This window comes from Diadema setosum, chromosome 13, assembly GCF_964275005.1.
Source record: "Diadema setosum chromosome 13, eeDiaSeto1, whole genome shotgun sequence".
NCBI classification, from domain to species: Eukaryota; Metazoa; Echinodermata; class Echinoidea; order Diadematoida; family Diadematidae; genus Diadema; species Diadema setosum.
This window is the reverse complement of record NC_092697.1, coordinates 15,340,119-15,362,214: the sequence shown is the minus strand read 5'-3', so window position 1 is coordinate 15,362,214 and position 22,096 is coordinate 15,340,119.

Genomic DNA, 22,096 nt, shown 5'->3' with positions numbered 1-22,096 from the left:
TAGACATGATTGTTAGAGCGTTTACTGGTGTGGAGGCGGGATCCGTTGTGTTGCTATGGAGACGTGGAATTAGGGTTTAATCTTTTGGTACATATACTGCCTTTTTCATTGACTAATCTGTCATTTATGGCCGACGATTATTTCCCTGGTGTGGGGAATTAAAGATATAAGTCTTACTATACCCAGGCAACTTAGTGGAGTCGTTTTCAGAATAATACTGGAAGCATTTCACCTGCAGCTGTATGTGTGTGCGCGCGTGCGTTTGTGTACGCGCATATTATGTGCGTTATATGTTGTATGTTTCATAGGTGTATCAAAATGTGATTATGTCAACATGTTTTACTTTTGAATTTCGCTGCCGAAAAATCATGTAGGCCCTACTAAAATCTTTCTCCAGGGTATGCTGTTGTGTTATTCTTACAAGGAATCAACAGTGCTTAGAAACGGCTCCCTCTATAGAGATCCCAGTGTATAGTTTATGCTGTCATGACGTCATTACCCATTACGAACATGAATGGTATGCCGCCGTATTACAAATTCGTTCTTGATATATGTTATCACATTTTGCTTTCTAAATGCCTTTAATTGTGTTAGACTGTTTGGGTTGATATCTCAAAGAGTTTGCTTATCGCAAGAGTTAATAACAACAAAGCTAGCCATCACACAGACAATAACACGTTTGTTTATGACGAAACATGTAATGCACGGTCATGTTTAACATACCAGGTGGAATTAAGAAGAGGGATCACTAACTCTTTTTCTAGTCATTTCTGGAGTTCCTTCACCGCATATGATTACACTGATTATCGGACAGCGTCGTGGTTTTTATCGTCGCGATCGCCGGCGCGGAACTAATTGACAACGTGCTTCGTGGGTGTCATCAACGGGATCGGGGGCGGAGGAGGGGTGTGCATGTGTGGAATTAGACATAGCAATGTGCCCTTGGTCAAAGTATATGCCACGTTAAAGTAGGGTCTGTCTGGAATAAATCCTCATTCTATACCCCAACAAACCCTTCAATCTATTTTCAGACCTGTAAATGTACGCAGTATAATATCTTAACTGCATTTACGTCTTACATTCTCAATTTCAATGCGAATAGACTTTGAGTCGGGCCCCCCAAAAATCCGCTGCGTATGTTCATTCTGAATTCCAAATCGTAAAATTCTTGATATCTTATGAAGAAAATATCACCGAGAGCAATAACCAAAGAAGAAAACTACAGAGAAACGTAACAGTACGGGAAAGCTGGCGAGGTAATGTGCTATTATAAAGTGAGGGAAGAGAGAAAAAACAAAACGCACTCTACAAGAACACAGACGGAAAGGCAAGGGTTGAATTTGCGGCAGGGACTGAAATATTTACGGCAAACGTGTCATGCGGTAGATTGAAGTTTATGAAGCCCATCCGAGTTTGCAATTTTGTTCTCGTTAAATTTTTGACGAAGACGGGTGACTGTTTGATTCTCAATTCCCCATTTTCTGGTAGCGCAGCACGTGTTGTAATTCCCTTCCGACACCTAGAGCTTGTTCTTCAAAGAAAGCCTAGGGACTTGAGCCACAAACTGACGGAAGGGGTGATGGGGGGGGGGGGGGAGGACGGCGGTGGAAGAAGGATGGGGCATTCTTCGCAAAATTCTTCAACATCAGTCGTCAATCTTTTTTTAGCTTCAAGGCGAGTACGGTATTGACATTTCAACTTAACAGACGAAGATGTAGTTATATTTTCTTTAATTCTCTGCATTGTGTCTTAAGAATTTAGTGGAATATACTATGAGATCATGAGAAAATGGGTCGAGTGATAGTATTTTCAGAAGGCCTTGTGATTTGGAAATAAAGAAATGGATGTTTATAATGTTCGCACGTGTGTGTGTGTGTGTGTGTGTGTGTGTGTGTGTTTTAATCATTTTGTTGTCAAACCGTCTGAAGAAGTTTCATTAGGCAATCATCTGGGTTGCAAACTAAAAGACATTAATCACTTCTGATGAAAAGGTCAGGAGGAAATGATAACTGTATTACTTTCACGTTCGCATAGATGTGTTAAAGAGGCGAATCATTAGCAAACTTTTATAATCCCCCATTTGTCATCCTCCCTCTCCTCCTGGCAATTAATGCATCAATGTTTTGAAAAGTCGATAGTCGATATCGTGAACTACTGTTCATCAGCTCAAACTTTATAACAAACTTTATTTAAACTAACTTTATTGTTGTAATAATAGGACTATTCCCGGGTGTTTTTTTTTTTTGGGGGGGGGGGGATGGAGGCGGGGAGAACCCTTCACATTCCAGTGACAGTGATGATAAGTTGTGTCGTCATCATGGAGGAATTCTATGATGCATTTTATCTTAGATTAAATCCCTCTCCATATTAACCAGTCGGGTCCTGCGGTAATTTTTGTCGCAAAAAATTATCATATTTGCCTCATCAAATTGGCAACACTGACTTATACTGCCTGTTCTTATTCTGCATGGTGAAAATGACTAAAATGGAACTGGTCAACTTTATAACATCCGCTCAAAATCAGGAGAAAACGGAAAACGTTTGCAAATTTGAGAAATATCGTCTTTATTATCTTAGGTTGTGTTGACATTACATGGTTAAGTTGCAAACGTACATTATGCCGTCGATGATTGTGCAATGGAAAGTGAGAAAGATATATTACCATATGGGGCTGCATATGGGCTGTAACTATATCTAGGTGAAGGAAGGATTTTGTGACAAACGACTTAAAGCCTCTTCATCTCTGTACTGTGGGAAAGATCTCGGGTTTTACCGGATGAACATCTTCAAAATTTTCGCTGTTTTTGAACAGTTTTTTATGCTGTGCTTAAAATTAGATACATACCGGAAACACAAAGGATACACGGTCTTGTACATGACATTACATTTTTAAGACGAGACCTGTTATAGGAAACAAATCAACTTTGCAGCAAATATTGTTTGCTGTTGAACTGAAAAGGCATGGTAAGAAAACTTTTGTTAAGAACGCACAGTTGCTTGACCGTAGTGTGCAGTGGGTCAATCAGTGTTTGGCCAGGGGACAGCGACCTGGTTCATTCTCATTTTGGAGCAAAAAAAAAAACAAAAACTTACTTCTGCATATAACAATGTATAAGCATGATTATGATCAAAGCTATGACGAGAGATAAAGTTGGAGTCCTCGAAACGTGGTGCGACCTTTAACTTGAATAGAAGTGACAGCAACAGAAAGAGTTACTTCATTGTCATTCCCCCCCCCTTTTTTTTTTGGTCGAAAAATGTATGAGAACTTGAAGAAAATATGTATTATGAGTTTTATAAAATTATGCAGGGAGGACGTCAATTCCCGACCACAGAAATGTGATCCCTGGAACCCGATATAGGTTAACCGCCGAAGGAAACCAACTCCAGAGGGACGCTCTCATTGAATATTCGTCCTTCACGTCACGTGACATGAAGTTGTCTCTTTTGGCCACCTTGCAACCTTCCCTCACCCCCCCCCCCCCCCCCTCTGCGGGTTTATTGTAGCATGAAGCTTTGGTTAGAGTGTTGCAAACATTTCTTCTGTGTGATAAACTTTTGCTAAAACGAAGGGGGAAATATCGATTTTAGATTTTGCGCGGTTTTATATAGTAGTATGAAACAAACACAAGCGTTCTATCGTCAGTGACAGCAATTTTGTCTGTGTGTGTGCTTTGTGCGTGTGTGTGTCTGTCTGTGTGTGTGTATGTATGTGGGTTGTTTTTTTTTTGCTTTTTTTTTCTTCTTGTTTTGTGTCATTTTCCATCTGGGGAAGATGGCTGGATAGCCAGTATTCAGCTTCACTAGCTGGTCTATTTGGTGTATGTGTTTTTTTTGTGTTTTTTTTTTTTTTTTACTTTTTTTTTCTCACGATAGAACGTATGGATCTGAGCAATTATGATGGCGAATTTGTGTGGAATACCTTGCTGGTAAAAAAAGGGACGACTTTCTTCATTACCAAAATTTCTTTCCCACAGTTAAAACTCATTTCCACTCTTTATGCCCCTCTATTCACTGACATTTAAGTACTGGTTTCTTTAGCCAAACTTTCGCATAAGTTAAAGCGGTGCACGTTCAGGCGACTAATAAAAAAATGTGACAGTGATTTATAGAGTGCACATTATAACTCCAATGTAACAACAAAAACAAAAAGAAAGAAAGAAAGGAAAAGAGTTCTGAAAGCATCGATGACCTCGACTGCCACCATAAGAATCAAATCATGCTACTTTCGAACCCACAATGACGTCATCATTCACATGCATATTCAGGTATCTGCAGTCACTAATCGCACCGCAGTCACAGGGTAACCCCTATACCTACCTACTCTAACTATACCTTCTTATATTCTCCACCCCTCCTCTTCTGCGCCGATACCAGCACTGCCTGCCGTCATGAAAAATTGCAACCACAACCACAACCGTCTCCACTTCATGCCGCAATGTCACAACCATGAACCACCGCGCCGCAACATTCACATCAACATGCCCAGCAACAACCACACAGAACCATCGGTGACCACTGTTGCTGAACCAACCACCATGATAATCAAAATTATACTACTCATCAACTTAACCCGTTCCTTACGGGAACCTGGTGGCCTGTGTATTGTGTCTATGATGATTTCAGAATTCAGTAGGGAACAGTTTAACAAAATAATGGCTTTTTACCACGACTGTATCTCACAGTTACAACCACTAGTAAGCTACACATTTTACTGCCACAACACTCTCATCAACAGTCCAACCCCCCTCCCGCGCCACACACACACACACACACACACACACACACACACACACACACCTCACACACACACACACACACACACACACAGTACCAGGAACTCATAAACCACTGATGGCAACTGCAACCATCGTCACACTCAAACACTAACCCGTATTTAACCCTGTTGTTGCCATCAAATCAACGAACATTTCTACCACAAGAACCACCGTTGTGACCACTATCAATTACCGACATTGTCAGCAACTCTCATATTATATTCGACATTCGACATAACAACCACTTACAGTATATCATTTTTGCCCATCGCATTAGACATTCTCAAAGTCGGTTTTTTTTTTCGAGGTTGTTGCGCAACAGTAATTTGATGCGGATGATAAAAGTTTTTTTTTTCTTTTTGTAATTGTGTCAAAAACAGGAAAATAAAAACACAGTGAATTCAGGCGAACAGACTGATAAATAATGTGCCATTTGAAGAGGCACTTTAAAATGACTCAGGAAAATTGTAGACTTCGTTATAAATCATTCTACTGGTATCATTGTAACATCATAACAAGCGTATGTGGCATTGTCACTATATCTGATTGATAAACTCTCGTATCCATGATACCGCGGGGTAGCCAACATCGCTTTTATGTTCACCTCGCTCGTACGGAAATAGCCGGAGTGAAATCATTTTGTTTTCTCTGTATATTTGATACGCAATTTCCTTGTCACTTAAAGGACGTTTTTCCGGGTTTGTGGCGGGACCGTGATGAAGTGAGAATGAGTGCGACACCGATAGAGGTTGACAATATGCTGGATATCATATTTACACATTATTTCACATCTCTTCCGTGTGTTTCCCAGTCCACATTCGATGTTCTATGAATCGGACGAGCTTCACATTGAGCTTAGCTGTCCGTATGCCCTATATATTGCTGGCGTGTGACAATGTGATGACGCGCTTATCATTTTGTATGGCGTGTCTATAATGATTCAGCACGCGACATCATAGACTCCGCAACACGCTGCGATCGTTGGGACCAGCACACCTACCGGCGTGTAACCTGGATGTGATTTCGCGGGGGGAGAGTGGGGGGTATAGACACCATTGAACCGGCGCTTGAAGAGGTAAAGACATCGCCTGCATAGTTGCTCGGAAGGTGCATGGTGTTGATTGCGTTTGGACAGTTTTCGCTTACACCCGGGATGCTATTACTCCTTTCGGCAATTGACAATGGAAGACGATGAAGATGATTCACCTTTTATTGATGTGAGTAGTGTTCATTTGATGTACTCTCCTTCAGAAATGCTAGACGACGGTGTTTGTTACTTCCATTTCATTTTATGTTTAAATAAAACGTCGCCTTTTAATGTCACCTCATTTCAAACTTTAGTTTCTTTCCAAAAAAACATATCAGCTAAAAGATGGTTTGCAGTTGGTCGACATTTCATGTGCTATATCTATTTGCATTTCCTGGTTCTTGCTTTCTAATGCTGCTTCTTCTTCATTTATTCTTTGCAGCCTATTCAACTCGACATCATTAATTGTTATCTATTCTTCCTTTTCATACATCTTTCACTTCAAACTCTATCATTAACTCTTCTTTTTATCTTCCCTTCCCACAAGATGTGTTAAGAAATTGTTTGATATTGATCGTATTAGTCTGTCGGTTTCCATTTCGTGGCTCCTCAATCCTCTTGAAATATTAAAACGTATTTCCCACGCTCTTCCGTTCTCAATCTTATCTATTATTCACCCCCCTTGTCCGACCCCTTGACCAGAAATGGATGGTCTGGAGCCATTGCTTGATAACCGAAAGCACATGTGCAGGATGAGCAATGGGTAAATGTGCCTTGGTTATACCTCCAGCAGCCTCTATATGTATTGGAATGTTGTCCCATCGGTGGTACAATACGGTTGTAGCCATAGCAGCAAATGAATCGAGTTTGCTAATCATGGGACCGTGCACATAATCAAAGTGGGCCTTATTGACATTCGGCTCTATCGCTAGCACTACTCGCGATGCGCGTGCTCTGGTATAACACAATCCCACCGCCTCTCTTCCGTGTAGTGTTTGATTACGGATCAACCCTCGATGGGGCATAGTAGTCAAAGCTATTAAGTTAGCATGCTCTCCGTCCAAATGACTGTGTGTGTAACTATGCTGTCAGCTCCTCACAGTAAGCAGTACAGATTAGTTGTAGCCGAATTTGATGCGATGCGATGCAAAACCTATATTGCAATGTGTTCAAGCGAGAAAAAGCCAGAATTCGGCGACAGATGAACATACTGGCTGTATTTAATATTTAGAGAAAAAAAAAAGAAGAAAGGAGAGAAAACAACAGCAACATCCACACACTGTAAGGACAAAAACTAGAGCTACTAAAGTAAAAAAAAACAAACAACAACAACAACAACAACAACAACATACAAAACAGAAAAAAATGCAGAGTGCGGTCATCCAAACTATTGTTTCGTAGTCCATGCTTTAAAGGCCTTGAGATAATTCAACTACGTTTCCTATGTCGTCGCTAATTCTACATTTTTGGTTTAAATCATATTGATTGACGACAACATGGGAAAACTAAAGAAAGATTGTTAAAGTCAAAATATTGGTTTAGAAATTTTAATCTATATAAGTCCGAAACTGAAAAATGAATTACCATGATAAACAAAATATAAGAAAGGAGAAGAGAAAAGACATCAAAAACTCTTTTACATGGCAAAATGTTTAATTTAGATTTTACGTAGAGATAGTCACAAGATTAGTGTCGAAGTATATCTCCCAAAATATGGTTCTCAGGGTGATTAAATATTGGTATTCCATGGCATTGATTAAGAAAAGTGTTTTTACAAAAGTGTAAAACATAATATATTCTTGGCTGAATAACTTTAATATAATGACCAGTCAGACATCCATATCATTATTTGAGACTGCTGACGATTGCCTATATGTTTGAACAAAAACACTTGGAATTTCAAGATTTGATGCACAAACTATAAAGCCAGTTAGAGTTGATGACATCTTCAACTCACTCATTTACATTGACTATTCAAGAAATGTCTTGCAGAACTTATTATAACTTTCTGATTTTTATCTGATTTCGATCAAATTTTCACTCTTGTGCGTATCAGATTTTTACCCTTTCTATTCAGATTAATTTTCAACGAAATTCCGGAATTCCCCTTTCGTACTTTCTGCAATCAACATTTCCACAGTTTTTTTTTTTTTTTTTAACATGCGTCCAAGTTCACTGACGTGCAGTTCCTTATCCGTAACTTGTCACAACACGAATCTGGACGATCGCAAGTCTCGAGTTTGGATAGGATGTCGATTTGATTTTACTAAGATTTGTTTGGGATTAATATGGTTATCTTGCTTGGTTATCTTTCATTATTTTCTTTTCATTCTTATTTGATTCAGTTGATCAACTCAATTCAATTTCATTTCGGTTCCTTCTTCCACATATCAAAACATAACATACGAATATTACAAATGATCTTGAGTACATAAAGGTTGGCTGTACGACGGAAATCAGATGTAATCAACGAATCAAAGCACGTAAACATAGATTCAAACCAAACTTGTTTTATATTACATTACATATGCTCTGCGGGGAAAAAATGAAGATTCTACTTAAAAGCACAGAGCTTGTATACTGTCGACAACTCTTGCATTTATTAAGTTCGTGTAAATCTGCTTTAACTACAAAGAGAAAAAAAAATGTAACTCAGCATGGGTCATGAACACGAAAAAAAAAAGCAACGTGATTATAATCAGTAACAATTAATGAATGAGCTAAATCATCCACGACAAAATTTCAGAGTAACATAAAACAAGAAATGACTGAAGGAGAGGAATAAAAAATAGGCACAAACATGAATGTGACCTCTGTTTACGCAGATTGATTACATATAAGTTAAGTTATGTTTTGTGAGCTTTATTGATGGGGATTATACACACATTACATAAACCGTCGTCATGCATAATGTACACAGTCATCTGCAGCGTCTACCTATATTTTGAATGCTTACTTCAAGTGAAATATCGTTTCATTAAGATATTTCAACATATTTAAATGGAATACATGCATAATAATACTTAAGTGGAATTTATTCAGTAGTGCATAATTAGCAAAAAAAAAAATATTGGTTTTTGTAGTATTTTAACTTTAGTATTTGGTTAAGATGGCTGGACTTCAATTGGTCTATCTCCAGTGTCGACGTAAAAGTTAAGTTGGTTTAGTTGGATACTAAAGATTGATACTATGGCAATAAAAAACTGCAAAGTGATGTTGATTTTTGTTTTCAAATGTAATACTTGTATGTTTTACTTTAAAACCAGAACGGATTGTTCATTTAAAATGTATGATTTGAGAATGATAAAGGAAACATAAAAGAGTGAGCGTGTGTGTGTGTGTGTGCGTTTGTTCGTGTGTAATATGAGCTCTTGTTGCCCAAAAATGAGGGTGATAGTGACTGCCGATATTGAGTGATGATTCGTGTCCCCTTTCAACGAGCAAAGACTCTTCTGGTGATGAGGGCACTCAATAATTTAAAGAGCCTGGAATTGCGAAGAGGGTTCGACACGTTCAATGGGGAAAGAAGGGGGGGGGGGCGGTGGATGGACGGGAGAGGTACCAGACGTAATGGATGATATTGGAATTGGGCGCTATTTGTTTAATAGAACAAGGCAGATTACGCCAGTTGGCTTACTTTTATGGTTCGAGGTGTTGACAGAGAAAGAGAGAAGGGGTGGGGAGGGACAGAGAGACGCGCACACGTTTTGTTGTTGTGGTTTCTCCTGGAGAAGTGAGGTTAATGACATGGGAGTTACGCGTTTTATGAATTGCTACTTGTCTTCCGTAAGGACTCTGTTCTCGCTCAGCCTTCAACGCGAGATTAGTTTTTGTTGGTTTGTTTATAAAATGATTGTTGTCTAATTTTTGCAGTTTTGGTTCATGTTTGTTCGGTTTCCATATGTACTTGATCAAAATTTCATGAATCGATGAAATAGTAACGTTAACGCTGCATGATAGGCCGGGATACATGTTGTTTGCGGAGGAACGCGTTGAACCATTTTTTAAAGGGGCAAAATGCCTGAAGCTCGTCTGAATCTTCTGTTCGATGTTATCGTTATTCCAGAGTTTGAAAAATTGAGAAGAGTATAGCGCATGTCTAAAGAATATAAAGACACAGATTGTAAAAAGAGAGATTTCCAAAAACTTAAACATTCGTAAAATTCCAATACTCAGTTAGATAGTGAGAGGCGCATTAGATATTAATGTTAGATATTTAGTGTTGTCGTCTTTCATCATTATTCCTTATACTGTCTCTTGTGTTAGTCTGTTCTAATTTCATTAATACGAAGTGGGCTTTGCTTATTTGAGGTCTTGGGATCCAAGCAAAGTTGTTGTTGTTGTTGTTGTTGTTGTTGTTGTTGTTGTTGTTGTTGTTGTTGTTGTTGTTGTTGTTGTTTTGCACCCTGTATTATTGAGACACGCACTACTTCCAATGATTACCTGAGATAACAATTCTAATATTGCGGGCTAGATTATTTTGTCTCCACAAGTCTTAAGGAAATAATCCTTCCATCTTTGCGTTCTGCTTTACGACAGCCGTTATTAATGCAATAGCATGTCTCCGTGGCTTTACTATCGACGTCATCATTATTGTTTTGTCTATGGCTAGCTTTAAATGGTGAGGCCGTAACCCAGATTGTTGACTCCTTTCGTGCTATGTACTTCGCGTATTTTTTAATGTTGTTGTCTTACATACTGCATTGATCTCACCCCTCTCCCTTGCCCGTTGCTATACTCTTACGTCATAATAGTTACTTACAGATTGTGGCTCAAGAAAGGATATGCAGGTCTTCTGGTGTTTATTACTAAATTGACGTCATGCTTGTCTCAAGTTTTTTTGACATCCTTTAAATGCGTGTCGTCGGTTACCTCCTTGGAGCGCAAAGCATTTGTGTTTCCCGCCAACAACTGGTCGTCTGCGGATTTTTTTTTCCCGTACTGTGTGCCTGCCATGACGGGTAAAATGCCAATGAATGCTAGTTCAGTGTCAAACATGGCTCAAGTTACGATTAGCAAGGCTTGGCGAATTCATGAGAATCAGCTGCGTCGCATGTGTTATGCATGGCCGAAATAATTGATTAAAGGTGGAAAAATGTCACCTCACTGAGTTATACATGCACACAGGGGCAGACGATATGCGAATGTATTTAGCTCGCATCTTTAGGTTTGGTTGGCTTTTTTTTTCTGTCTAATTTTTGCGCGTGCGTGGGTGCTACGTGTACCATGTGCGTGGGCAGGTTGAGTATGTTGTGTCGAGGGACTCACTGCCCGCCTGATGTTCATGCACGAAGGTGTTACATTGAATCGAATGGAAGCAAATCATTACCCGGTGGTAACTGTGCGCGTCGTGGCATTAGCACGCGAATGGGTTGATTAAGCGCGGACACCCCGGCCATGACGCCACCTCATCCCGCTGGAATTTGCCATTACACGCACGTGATCACATCACCTGATCACGGACGCAAGAGCTTTTAGTAATCACACATGTTTATTTTCCCTTGTGTCTTTCCGTTCCTCCGTAAGCGTTGCAACTTCATCCCCTTTCGCCATTCTCTCCCCCCCCCCTTTCTTCTTGCACCTAACAGACTGAATTATTCATCAATTCTTTTATTTTCTTTGTTTGTTTCTTGTTTTTCCCTCGTTCATGTCCTGGGACCTTGTCTTTTGTCGCCAAACTCGTCGTCTGCAATGAATTACAGCGTATGTCATGTTCAACCTTCGAAATAAACGAACTCTTATTACTGTAACAATGGCAATATGCACAGCAATTTGCTATCCTCGAGATACCGTGTCGCACTCTATAAATGGGCAGTACGTTACAGTGTACACAGTGTTTTTCCCCGATCAGCAGTAGATGTGAGGTTCTTGTTACATAGAGTGACAACCAGCACAGACGTTTCTTGCAGCCAATGTAAAATTGCCAGGACTCTCTTTCGAGATCAAAATACGAGGGGTTGTTTGTTTGTGTGTGTTATTCTTTTCACGCCACATCCATCTCTTCAAAGGATGTACTCATCTTTGCTGCAAAGTAGATTATAATAATGACTCTTACTAGTATAATTATTACGATGAAAATAAAAATAGTGATAGTGGTTACGATGATAATATTGATGATATTGGATATATACAACAGCTAATCAGAGAAATGACAATCATGATAAAAAATTCCATCATGATTACCATAAATGTTTTAACGTGTTTGTGAATGAAAAAATGGGGAAAGCCAAATAAAGACATGAAGCTCGCTTCAGAAAAAAAAAAGAAACTTAAGTGGTCATTAAAAAAAAAAATTATTCAAGTCAGAATGAGTAGCACAAAACAATATCATACATATTTCGTGGAATCATTTATACATTGTCGAATGTAGGCCTGTATTGCACACTCGATATTACTTATTTGAATGTAAAGTGTATCATACGTCTTTGAGAGTTCAAGGTTCCATGTGTAACACAAGAGGTTATAATACGGACAGTGATTCTTTTTTCACAGGTAGAGTTTCGTGTAGAAAATTGCTCCCGGACAAAGATATCAGTTTTACATGCAAATCATCCTCAATATTTCATCAAGACTCTGAGACTTCCATATCAAAGTAAGAAATTATTGATAACTCTAAATTGTTAAGACAGTCAGGTAAATATACCCCCCCCCCCCAAAAAAAAAAAAAATACCTGATCTACCACCCCGAGATCGAAGATGTGTGTGTGTGTGTGTGTGTGTGTGTGTTCGTGTGTCTGTGTACATTTGTGTCTTACACACACACACGCACACACACAATAAATAACGTTCCTCGGCCCTTGAGACTGACAGCAAACATGAAGTATCTATACAGAGAGGGAAGGCAATATTGAACAATTATGGAAATGAATCTCTCGATTAACGTCTTCCTTTTTTTTTTTCCTTCTTCTTCTTCTTAATAATATTCTATAATGCGGTGCCGAAATGTCAAAGACGTCCATGGCCCGAACGCGCCATCGCATTAGCAATAGTGGTATACCCTTCCTCGGTGGATGGCGGTACAATGACCCGATTACACGCACGCACGGCATTATGTTAAAAACCGGTAATACATCTAGGCTGGACCGAATGCATGATGAAAAAAAAAAAAAGAAGAACCAATGCCCTGTTCACACTAGAATCTTAACCCCTTTCGACTGCGCGGAGTTGTCACTTAACTGCAGTAGCTTTACACTCTCAGCATGTAGGGCTAAGCTTTGATTGTCGTGGTAGCTACAGCTTAAACAGCCGTAAAAGCCATCTTATGAATTTCGTGATTTAATGAAGCAAAATACCTTAGGTGAATGAATGGGTAGTTGATAATTCACAATTGTACATGGACAATGTGTTGCGTTCGTATCTCTGTGTTGGTTTTGTTGCGATGTTCACAATCTTCAATAATTCTAGTGTCTACTTCAGCCTGTGAATGATATCGCTTCATCCTCTTGGATGTATACTCTTCAGTATAATGAGTTTGACAGAGTAGAATATGTGTATAGATACGACAAGATTTTTTGTTTTGTTGTTGTTGCACCCTTTATTCCAGTTCTTATTATCTTATGTCACTCAATATCTTTACAGATCCATTGTAATAATGGTTCTGGTGGAAATGAACCGCAATAGAAACATATCTGATAATCAGTAGATAATGATATGAAAATGTATTGATTAAGCGTGTATGTGTATATGGATAATACAGGGTGTTATTGATTGCAATTGATCGGACCTCCACGACCCACTGGTTGTTTATCGCGTTTTTCAGTGGTGGTCCGTCGGATACACCCACTCCTCTCTCTCTCTCTCTCTCTGTTTATATAATTATATACATCTCTGCCCCCTCCTCTCTCTCTCTCTCTCTCTCCTACATTGTCTGTCTCTCCAGCAATGTCAATTATTATCACTGTTATTATTCATTTGGCCATACATAATAATACACAATTGCAATATCACATAGTCGAACAGACTATGTATCAATGCATAACACATCAGCCAGGGCGCACAAAAGTAAAATTTTATGCTGTTACCTATATCTATCAAACTATCTGTCTGTCTAGACAGTCTATATATTTGTCTATCTATCTATCTTTCTATCTATCTATCTATCTATCTATCTGTCTGTTTGTCAATTTATCTATCCATCAATTCATCTATTTAATCACTATTTGTTTATCTATCTATATGTCTTTTAATCTTTATTTATCTATCTATAATTTTCGATCTATACATATCCATCTATTATCTATCTATCAATCTATCTGCCTGTCTGTCTGTCTGACTACATCTCCAAGACAGAACATAATGATCATGTCAGACCTCAGCATTTAAAGTGCTTTCATGCCAGATGATTACCATAATATCGTGACTGTTATTTTATGAGTCGATATAGACTTCCCGGTTGTTGTTGTTTTTCCCCTTTTTTCGTCTACGACGGTATAAGGAATCAATAATGGGGGCAATGAGGTAGCGTGTAGTTCATCAAGCTCCGAGGTTGTTTTTATTTTTGTTTTTTGTTACATAAATTTGTTCCATGTCGCTACCACTGCGCAAACCTGGCTGCGTGCAATGTCAATGGCGATGCCTTGTCGTGGTTCATGGCGAGTTATAACCAGTCGGAGAAAAAGACGCCATTTTGTTCACGCAACCGTAATATCAACGCACCAAACTACCACTGTGCATGATGTAGGTTAAAAGACTTGAGCCATAATAATGATATACCACTTACCCTGCATACTTTATTTCTCATTCGTATTCATCGCTCTATGATTCGAAAGTACAGTAGTTTTGACAATAGTGGATGAAAAAAAAGAAAGAAAAACCACAAAACACAACAAACTGAACTTTAAAGATACAGGAAAAACCCCAAACACGTTAAATGCGTCGCAAGCGATCGGTATCCTCCATAGTATGTGCTCGTCAGCATGCAGCGATAGATTCCAGTTCAGCCAGCACTGAAACTAACTCTTGTCGCTATCATTGTCGACTGAAATATGAATCGGCCGTCTCGACCGAATGTTTTCCGCCGGGGTATAGAGACCTCATTAAACTCTTCTTACTTGCCTCTTTTAGCATGACGCAGACTTGATGTGATTCGATTGCATCGGTATTTCCCCCTTATGCTTCACACAGCAAACGAAAGTGACTGTCTGTATTTTTAAATATCTATGGTGTTCAGGTTACTGAGACAGTGAGCCTCAACAGTTTCTAAGAAATCCTGTCACGACATCGAAATTTTGGTCAAAATAGCTATTATTAGATCAAGCAAATGATGAAATTCTTATAAAAAAATCCAGCTGCAGTTTCTGGCAGTGTCTGGTGGTGCTCGGGATGGGACATAATTATTATGTTCCTGAAGTTCAAAGTTATTTTCTCAGTGTGCACTAGGTATATTCATTGGAGACTTTAATACATGTACCAAGAAACTAGCTCAGAAGAAATTTGTCCTGAGAATAGACAAACGGACTAAATTATTTTGTTTTGTGTTTTTATTTTGCTTTGCAGCGCCTAGCTTTTAGTAGCTAAATAATGATAAAGCTATGTGAACATTTAGTACCGAGTGTACTTTTGGTAATGCTGTATGATAATTTACTTCGAACTGTTTGATTCGCATACATTGAGACCGCGTAGTACAACACAATGAAAAGTCAACCAAACCACGCAAAACTGCAGCTAGATAACATAATGTGCTAAGAATGTTCAACACATATGAATAGATGTACAGTTCGACCTCGATTATCCGGCCTCCTTTTATCCGTAAATCTCTATTATCCTGACGCGTTCACGCAGTGAAGGACTTTTTTTTTCATCCAAAAATTGAGCAAAAAACAGTGACTGTCATGGATCTATTTCACTAATTTCATAAGATGCGCATGATAGGTTTCTCAATATCTAGTGAGGTAAAACATGTATGATTTTCACATAAAGATAAACTTTATTTTTGTGAAGAAGGGACTACAATTTTGCGCAGGCTAGCATAGATTACACCACCGTTGCGGGGTACGCTACCTGCCTACATGTAGCTGCCACTGCACTGGGACGGCAGCTTGGACGGCAGGTATATACATTAACATCGTGTCTCCCATATCCGGCCAATTCGCTTATCCGGATGAGCGCCGGTCCCGACATGGCCGGATAATCGAGATCGAACTGTACACATTGTTTGATGGCATGCGATCATACTTTCAGCTCCCCCCCCCCCCAAAAAAAAAAGAGAATCAAATTCAAAATTGATTAAGACCCAAACCGCTTTGCTCCTCTAAAACCTGTGTATACTTCTCCTATATACGTGATGTATTATTTCATGTGAATCTGGTATAGATATGAAATTGTATCCCCCTTTTCCTTTTACTTTTAATTAGATCCCAGAAGCAAGAACAAATCCATTTTTAACGCAGCCCACATAAGTCTTTTGCAAATAGTTTTTCTGCCCTTAGCGCAATCCGATAAGCGATACATGGTGGTGGTGGTGGGAAGGGGGGGGGGGGGTTGGAGGAAGAGGAAGCCGCCTTTTCGAAACCTCAAACATCAGCAGTAACAATATAGATGGAATTGGCCGCTCCTGCCATGCATGCTCGGCTGATAAAAGCTGCAGGTTTGTGAGGGCGATGAAGCTTAGCTTCGTGTGAGTTGGACTTTCCCGTGCATCAAATGCGGGATTTTTCGGAAGGATTATCTGGCACGTGTGATTGGAAGCAAGCGGCATTTTCATTAACAGCTCACTGGAGTCAACTAGCGCATCGTATTGCTTGTGGTGGGTGTGCAAACTGGCTGTCCAGTTTTTTTTTCTCCCCCCCCCCCTTAACTCGTCTTGCATTAATGCATGTATTCTGATACCGTGTCGCCCGTATTGCGTTTCTGCCACTCCGCAATTCATTATTTGTTTATGCTTGGCCTTTTTTTTTTGGTCCATTTCGTTTACTGTAAATCTCATGCTCTGTTCGAGCAGGAAGCTGCAAAACTGACGTCGACTTCGCAAGTTGTCAGTCGCCACCAGGACCGCTGCGCAGTGCCTTCCCGTCCGAGTCGAGTGGGAGCCCTTTGCGAGTGGGCTGGTAATTCGCAGCTCGTTTGGCTAATTTAGCCAAGTTCGGCCACCGAGGAGGATGGTGCAGTGTCTTCATCATCATCGTCATCATCATCACCGCTCCTCTATGCAAAGCCCGATGTAACGTTTCGGCGGGAATTCAACTCGGGCATCCTAATAACTCTCTCGCGACAGTCTCGTTATGCGCGATTCGATCGCGCGGGAACACTCATACATTTTTGTCCGCAAGCTCAATGTGTGCATCTTTGTCGGTTTGTTTAGCCTCGAATGCCACATCTTGAAATCGAAATTACGTGCATCACCAGCCTACTAACCCATATACTTAGGCTTTAGCCATCGTGACAATTTGACAACGCAGTGCTTTGAGATTTGTTGTTGTTATTGTTGTTGTTGTCGCTTGTACTATTCTTATGAGGATGTCGTCAACTCCGGACGGTTTTTCCGATCTGTGACATTTGAAGAATCGAACTTGCGGTCTGCTGCATGTGACCTATAGTCCGAGAAATAATCCGGACTAGTGAAACAGTGATAATCTGGTGGCTTTTTCCGTTCTGCAAGAGGTTTTTATGACCATCATGTGAAGAGCAATTTTTGCACACCGTGTACATTTGAGTAGTTAACTCATGGTCTATTATTTTGAATGCATAAGTGTTTCTTTACATCGACTTGTTTTCTGCCAACGTGACGAACGAACGAAAGAGAAATATATTATTTCGCCAAGGTGTTCGACCACATAGACACTCCTGCAACTCTTGTTTGTGGCATCAACGAACGGAGAGAGTGGTAAACCACCAAAGTAGCTACAGATTACTATACGCTTCGATACAAACCAGGCACGCTAGAGGGATTACTACGGCTCCAACTCATACGCCTATATAAACCGTGCGTGGATTTGTAAATGGATATTAACAGAAACGACGCACAGACAACGTAAAGCATCGTCCATTATGTCGGCAAGTGATTAGGTCATATCAGCCTAAGTGGTCAAATGTTAATGGCGAGGCCACGGGAGTTATAATCCACTCAATTCTTTCATTCAACAGGCAGCAGCAGCCACACGAAATCAAGGTTAGTATTGCAAACAAATCGTATTATCACTTATCAAAAGTCAGAACAAACCATTGGTAATCACAAGGTCATTGACGACTGGAAATGTATGACCTCCGATTGATTGTCCGACTTTTGGATTGGAACATCTGTTCATAGGTTTTCCTGAGTACAGAGATACTGAGTGTATAGTATTTGGGATAAGGAATAAGAATATTTTAGAAATTTATAACAAATCACAATAGGGGAGGATGATGACGTAGCAGCTCCACATAGGAAGGCAAGACTGACATGAACAAAAGAAGAAAATGTGCATAAATTCTACCCAGATGGACTTGTAGAGGAAATCTTGGAATTACATTGCTGCAGTATACTGGAATATGTGAGCCTCCTATGCCATCATTCTTGTTCAGGGTTTGGGGTCTTTAGAGTATTGGTTTATCTGCTCAGGAACCACAAGAAATTCCGCAAATCGGATACATTGTATATTATCGATTTACGTACTACATGATGTTAAAATTAAATTATGTAAATTGTCTTAAAGATCTTATTAAACAGCATAGAGCTTCTATAGCTCCAGAAACCGCTGGACATAATATATTTTTGTAACCGAAATTATGCATTTGCTACCGTGCTTTATTTTGTCTTGTTCCTCCGTCGGCACCCAATCGGACATAAAACATGTTGAATACGTGTAAAACTTCAGCAGAAAAGTATGAACAATGTCTTAGACCAGGTATTAGTTAGCTACTGTATGTGTGATATCAAAATATATGGGATCAGTGTTAGCCTTTCGCGATTTAATTTCCACATAGTGATTGATTCACCTGAAATTAAGCATTTTGATCAGCATTGTCACGCCATCTCACTGCTTTCTTCCGTATTTTTGTAACTTATATATATATGATAAGCGAAATGGTGTCTAAATAGTGGCGATGAAGTATGAACCACCAAAGACTTAGTGTCCCTCCCAAGACCACGTCATCTCTCCGTCTCGCCTCTCCGGACTAAACCCTGTTGTCCATGGCAAAAGGAGATAACTCCGTAGGGAATCATCGTTATAAACGTATGTCAACATGGTGTGACTACGCACTGATGTAAAGGTTGATGTTTCCAAAATGTGTAGCTTGGCTACTATTTTTTCCACTATTGGCCCTCCATTGTCATCTCTGCGGTATCATTAGAAAAAAAAAACAGCAGCAACGACAAACAAAACAAAACAAACGAAATAGACGTATATTTTGGTCTTCCTAGGCAGTCGCTAAAGTTTTGATAACCTGCTGGCTACATCAGGTCTGTATGGCAGCGTTATGAAAATATTCGATTGTCATATTGAGTCATTACGATGATAATTTAATCAGTATTACCTGGTTTGCTTTCTGCCTGAATTTTGTTGTCATTTCTGGTAGAAGACGCTATCACGTATGCACGCTCAACTGAGCGTGGATATTATCATTGCTCAGTATTCAATACTAAAAGAATAATCCTGTATTTTCAATTAACTGTCACAATAGATATGATTCGGAATCGTTTCTACTCGTTTTGGATCACTGCAACAGAGTGTATTGCTGTCCGAGGAAAGCTTTCTAAAGGTTACTGGTTTCCAAAGCTATGCATGCATGTGAGGTCGTCTATGCGAACCGATAAGGTATACGCATGAATTCCTTCGTCCCCCGTGAATTCTCGTATAGTCATGCATATCCATACCAATTCTTTTCAAGTCGAAATACGTCTGCCAAGTTCGGACAACTCTCCCTGATCTTTTTTTTTTTCCAGCTGTCTTCGAAGAACAACTCGCACCTTGATGTCTTTACAAGGCAAAAAAAAAAAAAAAAAAGAAGAAGAAGTAATGATCATATATAATCTGTATAATTTTCTGTCCATGTAAAGAAAGACTTGAAGGGGTTGTACAGTTTCGATTGAGAAATTGAGAATTGAAATTTAAATTGAATGGGGCTTCAGGTTTCCAACATTTTTTGATGATGATTTTTTTTTTAAAAGATAATGAGAAACCTTGCAACTGATTGTAATTGACAAATTGTCCTACATCGACCTAAATAAGCACTGAATTGATCAGTGTTTTTTTACGTCGATGTAGGGCAATTTGTCAATTACAATCAGTTGCAATGAAAACATCTCGACGGAAGAAAATCATGAATTTGAATGAGAAACCTGTTATGAAATATGAAAGAGCATTGATGAAAATTGGTTTTGAAATCGCTGAGATATCCCAAACAAAGCAATCTCCAATGAAAGGTGGGACCAAGGAGGTTTAATACATTGGAGTTCCAACTGGCTGCAATTATTCAAACAGTTGTCAGATTTCTATTGATGTACAAAAGAATTCCACTGGTGCACTTGCATTGACTTGTGTCTTTGATGATCGACGTTCCAAGCCGCCATCTTGCTGAGCAATCTGAAGATTCATTTTGAACGCTATCATAATGTTGGCCATATTTTGCTTATTTATATATTAAATGAAATAAAATTTCACATAATGATAAAGCATGTAAAACAAAAGTCAATTCCGCCCAGAAATTTGCGCAAAAGTGTAAATCAGAGCTCAATTTCTATTCGCGCATCCTCGTGTCTGTACCACCTACCTTTTAGAAGAAAGGATAGCGAGAAGTAATTACCATCACAAAGACATATCTTCCTTTGAAAGTGGCTGGTGATTATGCAATGAGACACGAGTCAATTTTCTTCCTATCTGAGCGGCAGATCCAGTTTGCCACATGCTTCAAATATTTTTGAGCGGCGGCTTCGAACATCTAGCAAAGGAAATAAGACGGTTGATGTGACTCCAGTCTCTAGAACCTCCTTGGTGGGACCCACCTTTTAATAGGTTCGCTTTGTTTTACTTTGTTTTTGGATATCTCAGCCATTTCATAACAGATTTTCATCAAATAAAGTTTAAATTCCTCTCAGGATTGTATACTCTTTCACATTTCATGAAGGGATTTCTAAGTATCTTGCAAAAAAAAAAAAGAAGTTAAAAGCTGAATCCTCACCTCAACCAATACTATACCATCTCTTTAATCTGTGCTACATTACGATGAATATGACAATACGCTCATCACTCGTCTAAATAGCTGATTTGAGATATTCAGATTAACGAATTTTTACCTCCAGTTGTTTTACTGCGTACACTGATTGACAAATTACCCTTCATCAACGTAAATACGGCAACGGATCGACGTTTATATTATCGACATGTCTACGTCGATGAAGGGCAATTTGTCAATCAGTTGCAATAATTTGAAATAATTATACTTCCATAGTTCGTATTGATAAAAATTGGACTTATTACAGATATTCAGATGTTCGGTTTTAAAGCGCTGTAACTTTGGTAAATGTCGGGTCGGCCAAAAGGGGCGGGGGGGGGGGGCTTCCAAATTAAGAAGTAAAGATGACTCCATGGGTTAAAGGTCCTGTTTACCTTTGGGAACAGCGATTTGAAAAATTGTCGAGATATGACATTTAATGCATATTTGTAGGTCTGTTGTACCACAAAACATCCTATCATATAAAATTTTCGCGATAAAGCCTAGAATATAAGGCGACCGTAACTGTAGACGGGTTAGTTTGGAAACATTTTTGTTATAACTATTGTTCACATTTTGTATATTTAACAATATTTAACCGATTCAATTTTTTACAGTGGTTGTTTCTATCCCTAACTCACATTTAAGAACGATTTTAAAGCACTAATGCAGGGTTTTTGTTTCATCTGCAATAATGATAAATTATACCTTGAAGCAATGGGTCAGGTGCACTACTATGTTGTGCAGAAATCAACTATCGTCAGAGGTACTAAATCCCCCTAGTTACGGCTAAAATAACACACACACACACACACACACACACACACACACGCACACACACACACACACACACACACACAAACAAACAAACAAACAAACAAACAGACACCCAAACCGAATAGGTCCATACCAGCATTTTACGGTGCTGCAAGCCTTCTACTTTCCTTTTCGTACAGCAGGAATACATTTGACCGTACTGAAAAAAAAAACCAAACAAACAAAGCATGTAGTTACCGCTAACAAAATGTAACTAAATTGGTCTGTGATTCTATAATGTGTCAAGTGCAGAGTGGGTGACAAAGTATAATGCCTGATCAGATGTCTGTCATGATCAAAAGTTCAGCTAACGTGCTCCTTAAAACTCTGTAGGCCACAATGTTTA